This window comes from Petromyzon marinus, unplaced genomic scaffold (assembly GCF_048934315.1).
Source record: "Petromyzon marinus isolate PM22_M1 ecotype Great Lakes invasive population unplaced genomic scaffold, UKy_Petmar_22M1.pri1.0 PM_Scaffold_1, whole genome shotgun sequence".
In the NCBI taxonomy this organism is placed as follows: Eukaryota; Metazoa; Chordata; class Hyperoartia; order Petromyzontiformes; family Petromyzontidae; genus Petromyzon; species Petromyzon marinus.
This window is the reverse complement of record NW_027423057.1, coordinates 2,828,461-2,836,446: the sequence shown is the minus strand read 5'-3', so window position 1 is coordinate 2,836,446 and position 7,986 is coordinate 2,828,461. Positions and strand designations below refer to the sequence as shown.

General features: G+C 42.7%; 1 long non-coding RNA gene across 1 annotated transcript; it reads right to left on the bottom strand.

Moving 5' to 3' along the window:
* Nucleotides 1-758: 758 nt before the first annotated feature.
* Nucleotides 759-5,926, bottom strand: LOC142922509 (uncharacterized). Its single transcript, XR_012940106.1, has 2 exons — nt 2,657-5,926; nt 759-1,916 (listed from the first exon to the last, which is right to left on the bottom strand). It is a non-coding gene; the product is annotated as an uncharacterized LOC142922509 (long non-coding RNA).
* Between the last annotated feature and the right edge of the window lie 2,060 nt (nt 5,927-7,986).

The following is a 7,986-nucleotide window of genomic DNA, read 5'->3' as shown; positions in this document are numbered from 1 at the left end:
CTGCGTGTCACTTGGTGACCCCCCCACCGCCTCTTACTGCGCAGTCAGAATTGGGTTACAAACAACTTGAGGGGACGCCGCCGCGTTACCGTCTCGTCTCGCTCAACCGCGCAGCTCAAGAAAGTAGTTCGGCGTCGACCGCTCACAAGTCGCCTTATGGCGGTGCGCGTTCCCTAAATGAAGGCAACCGCGTTATAGCGTGAACACGCGGGACAGACCCAGTTGTCGTGTGCGGGTCAACTCCCTGAGATAAACTTGCTGCCGACTTCATGCGTTGTATACGCCCAGTGCTCAGCCAATTGTTGTGAGTGTCGCTCCTCTGCCCTCTGTTGTTAATGGAGGGAGACTGCACCCAACTGCCAAGTATCATCCTTCGCGAGCCTCTTCAAAACGCTCATCTTGACACCGCTGCAAGCAGACATCGGCCTTGACCTCACCCCACAACAGTGCAAGTTTAACTGCTCAACATTAAAACACAACGATGGGGTCGCTTGCACCAATCGCACAACATCACAGCATTGACTCTCAACTGTTACTTGTGTAGAGGGGGTCACATGTGTCACCATAATTGTCCTAATCGTGCTGCGAAATATTTTCCTTGCCATATTACCTGTGACAAACAGAATGAGTACAACTGGTAAGTTAAATAAAACCAGAGGTGGGCAACCTGTACTTTAAAATATTATTCATAGCAGGCAATTTGAATACGACTTATAGAAACACCGATGCAGCTATACACAGGCCAGATTGTCCGGATATTCGGTTGACACTAATAGGGTTTATTTGCCAGTATTGTAGATTATTTGAATTACATTTGTTTGGGCGTCAGGGTGGTGCAGTGGTCACGCCCGTGCATGGCATCTTCTGAAGGAGTGCCTGGTTTCGCTTTCCTAATTCTGGTCCCTTTCTCTGCATGGGTTTACTCCCATAGCAAAACAACAACAAAAACATACACTGTAACTGGTACTAGCCAAACATCTGGGATTGTTTTTGTTATACTGCATTGCCCAAAATGGCATTTGGTGATAAAAAAATTTGGCAGGAATTGATGCACTAATGCAATTTGAACTCTTACATATTTTTATTTCATGACTTGCTTAGCGTTCATATTCTTGGTAAAGTCACGTAAATAAAGTCACGTAAATAGAAAACAAGAAATCAAATTCAAATTAAATAATTAAATACATAAAACAAATAAAAAATAAATTGAAAATAATAAAAGCAAAAAACCCAGGACGTTTCAATCGCAACACAAGCGGTCTTTATTTTATTGTTTTTTGTTTTCTATTTACGTGACTTTACCGAAAGAACCAAGAATATGAATTCCTGCAGTCACGAAAGTTTTAAGTCAAAATTTGCTTCGCGTTCCTTTACTTTGCCCTCCTATCTGTTTGTACTGTTGTTTGTTGTTGTAACTTTCTGACTCGCCCCGACTGGACATCTGTGAAAAAAAGAGCTTCATAGCTCATCAGATTCGTCCAGCCTAATTAAAGATTCTGATTCGGACATTAACTGACCCAGTTTTCGCGTGGAGATCACGGCCAGGATGTGGAACAAAGGGACCCCCGGTCACACTCACGTGGAATGCCTAGGGCATTGCACAGCATTTAAATGGACTAGTTTTGTGAGATTGAGTGGTGGCTTAGGGAAGGCCTTTATTCAACAATGTATATCATGGCCGATAATAATTTTTATAGTCATACACCATAGCCCACGATTTCCTGCACCGTTCATTCACTTGAGGAGACTGCGCATGGTGGAGATGGATGACCCTCGGTATCCTGTCCCAAAGTGATTCCAGTGGTTCAGGTAGTGGAAGAGTTGCTAGAGCTTCTGGCTCTTGCCGAAGCCTTGTGACTTTGGGATGAGAGCGTGGTAGGATGAGTGAAGCGTGGAGCTAAAGCTCCTGGAACATCCTGTACCCAAACAACACCAAACATTCAAAATCTTACAATGCTGCTGTTCCAGTATGAACAACATAACAATGAACAACATTTTCACAAATTCAACGTAATGCAGGAAATTGAGTGGCTCGAGGTTAATTTCAATGTCAGAGCACCGAGCCAATGCCATTGAGGTCCTCCGTTCAAAATTCAGTGAGCCATCTATCAACAAACGTTCCTGCGAATTGAGGGCAGGAATGCTGTGGTCTCAACTTAGTCACCAATGGCTGCACAGTAAACATCATGTCAAATGTGTTTTTGTTCACTGAAGCATATCCCAGCTCTGAGGGTTTGAATTCCATTTGACGTGTAATGAATTATCTTCAGCTTGGATTTCTGGTAAAGCACATCAGTGGCAACTTGTCTTCCTTGTTCGACAAACTGTGTTTCTGGAACATTCAAGCATCCTCAAGTGCCGTGGATAAGTAAGAGTTTTATCGTTCCACTAGTGTTTTGTGCACCGTATCAGCTTTAACAGGATTTGCCCAAAAAGCCTTAGCAAGGAAGGATGAGTCTTTGTAAGTTAGCAAATAGAGAGGGTGGAGACCTAAGCATGTAGACATCTCAACCACAACTCTACCTGGTCTCTGTTATTTATTTAATGAGCCAGCCCTTGCCACACTGAGGTTATACGAATGAACCTTGCATGCCATAGACAGGGCAGTGAACGGCAGTTGCTGCAATTGTTTTGGTTGTTTGTAGTTTTTTCTTACCCAGCGATGGCAAGCTCGTACTCCGAGTGCCTATAGAAGGAGGCTGGGTCAAAGATGACGGGCCCTTCATTAATCTCTGCAGCGTTCCCAGTCCATAGGTCACCGTGGAGCAGTGCCGGAACCACCTCTACGTCCCGGAAAAATTCCCCCAACCGAAGCTGCACACCACGCAAAAAACAACACCACTTTATTCATGATAACGTTTTTTTAGAGTTAGATCGCATAAATTTACATGCGTCGTACACCCACTCCAATTGCCATTAGGCAATTGCCAGAAGCCAGAACGCTTCTGGCAATTGCTTGATGATGCTGGGTGTAATCACCAGCGAAAGGTCGTACTCGTTTGAAAATGTTCTGCGTTTCCTCTCTAACACACCAGAGTGCCGAGCAATAACATAAATGGCACGTTCTGTTCATGTCAGAAACATTACTAATGGGCTGTGTTGGGTGGATGTGGGTGTACGGACGCATTTACACTTACGCTATCTAAGCCAAAAAAAACTTTATCATGAATAATATTGGTCGCGAAAGCCTGCGTGTGAAACACCACTTTACCTTTAAAGTCACCTCGAAAACCCACTGCGATCAAATGGGTTTCCCATATGGCTGTGCACATGATGAGCTACACTGCTGCATGTATTAACTCTTTCCTGCTCCGAGATGACTGCAAGTTGCGGGGTGCATCCCGTTCACCGCTGAATCTCGTGTACGTCATCGGAACGTAATAGGAAGTAAATATTAAATAACTTTATCGGTACCGAGGATCCCACAAGGCCGTGCGGGAAGGTGTGTAGCACAGTTTGGTACCAGCTATAATAGAGTGCTGTCCTGTCGCTACGGTGCTCTGCGGCGAGTACAATGTCTTTAAAAACAACGGCGCTATGCCTCTCTAAAAAAAAATACCGCTGAACCACTTGCGCGTTCCGAGATTCGGTGGTGAACGAGACCCATCCTGAAATGAGCAGTCGTCTCGGAACAGGAAAGGGTTAAGGGCGAGAGTGAAACGGCTTACGAACCTGAAACCGAGTCCTCCTGCCACTCATTCAGCTGGTGGCATAAATATAGTTTTATTACAGACATTTAAAAACATAAGCAAATAATACCTACTTTATTTGGCCAATCCTTGACCTAAAACAGTGATATTCACTCATTTTCGGAGGCGGGCCACTTTCGCGAATAAGACATTATCAGTGAAAGAGCCATCTCACATTTGAAACCATTGGGGGGTTTGACAGCATGATGGGGTGTTTTCACTTGTGTGTATTGTCGGGGACTGCACGTCAGGGGTCGCAGTAAAAAGGACACCAGGGACTGCCACCGGCCCGCGGGCCTTGCAATGAAGAACACGGTCACCCAGAAACGTTGAATTTTATGTACAAATGGCTGGGTAATTCTTAAGACATAATTCGACACTCATGTTATGTACCGATTATCATGCTGTAGTCTTTGAACATCTCATTCTAGCCACCAATTGATATCCTCATAAAAAATTACAACAGCATTGATCCTAACGATAGGTTCTGCGCTTAATTCCCGCACCTCCGTTTAGCACGGTTGGCTATGTACGGTGGAAAGGAAGTGCAACATACATTCATACAAGTCTGTCAAACCCGGCTGAGTGTAATTGGTAATTAGCGAAAACATAACTGATTACGTGAACACTGGTTATGCAAGATCGATCTCTGAGGGAACTTGAGTGACATCTGGTGATGTCAGTTGTAACTGTGTGCCCTGTTATCAAAGGTACAACTCTGTGCAATTGAAGAAAATATATGCATTTTTTCATCAAATATACTGTTTTATAAATTTGTGTACTTATGCAAGAAAAAATGTACGTCAATCTAGTTCTTAAAATGTAACCTTAAACCAATGTTACCATCATCAGTGGTTAATAGACTATTACACAAAGGACTCTCATATTTCTACGATGTAATACTAATTAGACTGACATCTGAACAACAGCTGATTTTACCGCTCCATGATAAAACTAATTTAATCAAGTAAACATTATTGCCGCTCCTATAAAACTTTGGTCACCCAGGCTGTCCTTCAACAAAAGGGTATATTAAATCTATAATATGCTTTTTTCTGGGTTAGATCGCATAAAAATAAATGAGCCGTTAAACCTACCACCACCTAACAGCCAATTTGTAAGGTTGTCACGTAAACGGAACATGCCAATCCGCTACTAGTACAGCAAACCGAAGTGTTGGAGAGAAAATCCACAACATTTACAATCTGAGTATGACGTTTCGCCAGTATTTACAACTATCATCATTAGGTGGACAGCCAAATTCGTAGAGAAATCCTCCTGTTTCATTCCTTGGAGGGATAGATGTGATGACGTCACTTGTGAGCCCTTCACGAATTGGAATGTTCTGTTTATGTGACAAACCTTACGAATTGGCTGTGTCGGTGGCGGGTATAACGACAAATTTCTATTTCAACGATCCAACCCAAAAAAACCGATATTATGGATATTGGCCGCGAAAGCCTACGTGTTAAACGGGTATATTAAAATTTAAATGGGCTACAACCAGTTTCATGACTTTAAAGCGGAGATCACATGTGGGATGTAACCACAGCATATAGCCGTATGAAACCCACATACTCTACATCCTCCTGCCCAGGGTCCATACCTGTTGGGAGAAATTCAAGACTGAAATTTGTATCAAAATCTGTAAAGCACATGAGAACCTTAATTTAGCAGTCTCAAACTGACTGGGACCCCTGTCGTGACGGAGCAGCTGAACATTGCACAAAATCATCAACGCATATACCAAGGGTGACCAACTTTCCTGACCCTACCAGCAGCATACCATAATCTTTAGATGGCCACGGGAGCCACAAGAGATAAAGATTAGCCATACAGAAGTTGACTCGTGTTGACTGGCTGTGGAATTTTGAGTTTAGAAATCTCAGTGCCCTGGGAGTACTCATGGCCTGCCTCCGATACCAGATTGTTCTCACTTCATATAAAGTTAAATTGAAGAGTTACAAATTAGCAGCGCCTCTGCAGAGCCACACTTGAACTGCCCAGGAGCCACATGCAGATGCCGAGCGATGGTCTGGCCAACCATGGTATTTTCTGTACATTATAGACTTGTAAATCTAGCGTATATAAAAAAATTCGCTGGAAACATTTATTTTAGCATTTACTCTATTGCCCTTTAATGAATGAATAGCAAAACTACATGAACTCTCTCCTAAAGCCTTCTTTTGGCTAGCAGACCTTGACATTTATCTCCTGAACATATTGCGATTATATTCTTGGTTCTTTCGGCAAAGTCACGTAGAAGGGAAATAATACAAATAAAACATAATATAATAAAATTCTCACGACATTTCGGCCACAACGCAAGCAGCCGTCCTCAGGTGAAGAAACAGAGCTGTCGGAAAGACAGCGTCTTAATGAACACTGCCCAGTGTTCACTGCCCAGTGTTCATTAAGGCGCTGTCTTTCCGACAGCTCTGTTTCTTCATCTGAGGACGTCTGCTTGCGTTGTGGTCGAAACTTCGTGAAAATTTTATTATATAATGTTTTATTTGTATTATTTTATTATTTCCCTTCCACGTGACTTTACCGAAAGAACCAAGCATATGAATCCCTGCAGTCACGAAAGCTTTAAATCGAAAAATATTGCAATTAGCAAAAATATAAAGGGACGCAATGTTGAATGCTCTAAGTCTCCTTTGCAGAAGAGTTTGCCCTGATGGACTTAAATACAGATACTTTTAATAGCCATAATTCATATATTACCCAACATAATTCATATTCTGAAAAGTACATTGCACACACATGAACAATACAGTTCCCTTCATCACAAAGATGGCTAAAACAAAGAGATGAATGTGATTAGGTGTGGAAAAGCATGACTGCTGGCTGGCTAGTTGTGTTCATGTATGAAATAATGACAGCATGTGTCTATCTCATTCACTAGCTCAATCGCTTGATTTTTACGATTAATAAACAGCTGTATGAAATGTGTGTTTGTTTACACACAAATCGCCTGTTTACACATATTCATTAGATCCGATTAGCATGCCTACTCTCAGTGCGAAGGAATGTCAACATAATACATAGTTGACATGATGCTAGGGTTGGATCGGTGGGCCTAGTTTTCCACATGTTTTACATTTTCATGATTCAATACCGATAGTTTTCTCTTCCTTGTGAAGCCTCTCTCCAATCTTCCTGTTGTGAAGGTGCATTTCAGCCAGATGCTGCCCCAACAAGCCTGAGCCCCTGTCAGAGTGTACAACACAATAGACATGTCAAAGAAAACATTAACTTTATCATGTCAACAAACCCCAAGTAATAATTCATATGCAAACTAAACTACATCATATTTGTCCAGGTGGTCTGTGGCCGAGAACCTCGCTTGAAAATACGAATATATCAGTTCACATTCTGGTTTGGGTGACTCAAAACAATATTCTTCTGGGGTTTATACAATGAGTGTTACTTCCTGGGAAGTCAATCCTATGTAGACTATAAATGAAACCATTTTTTATTTTACCAGAGCTATTTTTCAGAACCGACCTGGCCACAAATGATAGCCTAACGAAGTGGCTTATCACATGGAAATTTATAGCAGCCAAATGCTCAAAATACTCATGTTTCTAAATGTGCAGGGAAAAACTGGAGAAACTGGAGAAAAACCTGCACGACCACGGGGAAAACATGCAAACTTCAAATATACAGCAGGCGTCAAGGTCGGGATCGAACCTACGAAGTTCAATATACCAGGCGAGGTAGTTAACATCTCCTAGCCACCATGGCGCCCCATTCTCTGACTTATCCACCCACCCACCCACTCGTAAAGCCACCCACCCACTCACTCACCCTGCCACGTACCGAATCTCTAAACCAACAACTCAACCACCCACCCACTCATCCAACCTCTCACTTACTAAACCAGCTACTCACCAACCCACCGACCCACTCATCCACCTATTCACTTAAAATAGTTCAACTACAATTGAATTATTTTAAATTCACCAGGTAAGGCCCACTGAGCTATACAGATCCTTGTCGGAAATGACATGGCAAACAAATGATAGCTCAAAGAAGTGGCTTATCACGTGGACATTTATAGCAGCCAAAGCCTCTAAATGTATATTTCTAAATATACATGAAAAACTCTGAGGTCCCAGAGAAAAATCCATGCAACCACAGGGAGAACATGCAAACTCCAAATATACAGGCGTCACGATCGGGATCGAACCCACGATGTCCTATACAAATGGCGAGGGAGTTAACATTCTGATACCCTGGCGCTCCACTCTGACTCAGCCTCCCACCCAACCACTCAAACACCCAGCCAAAG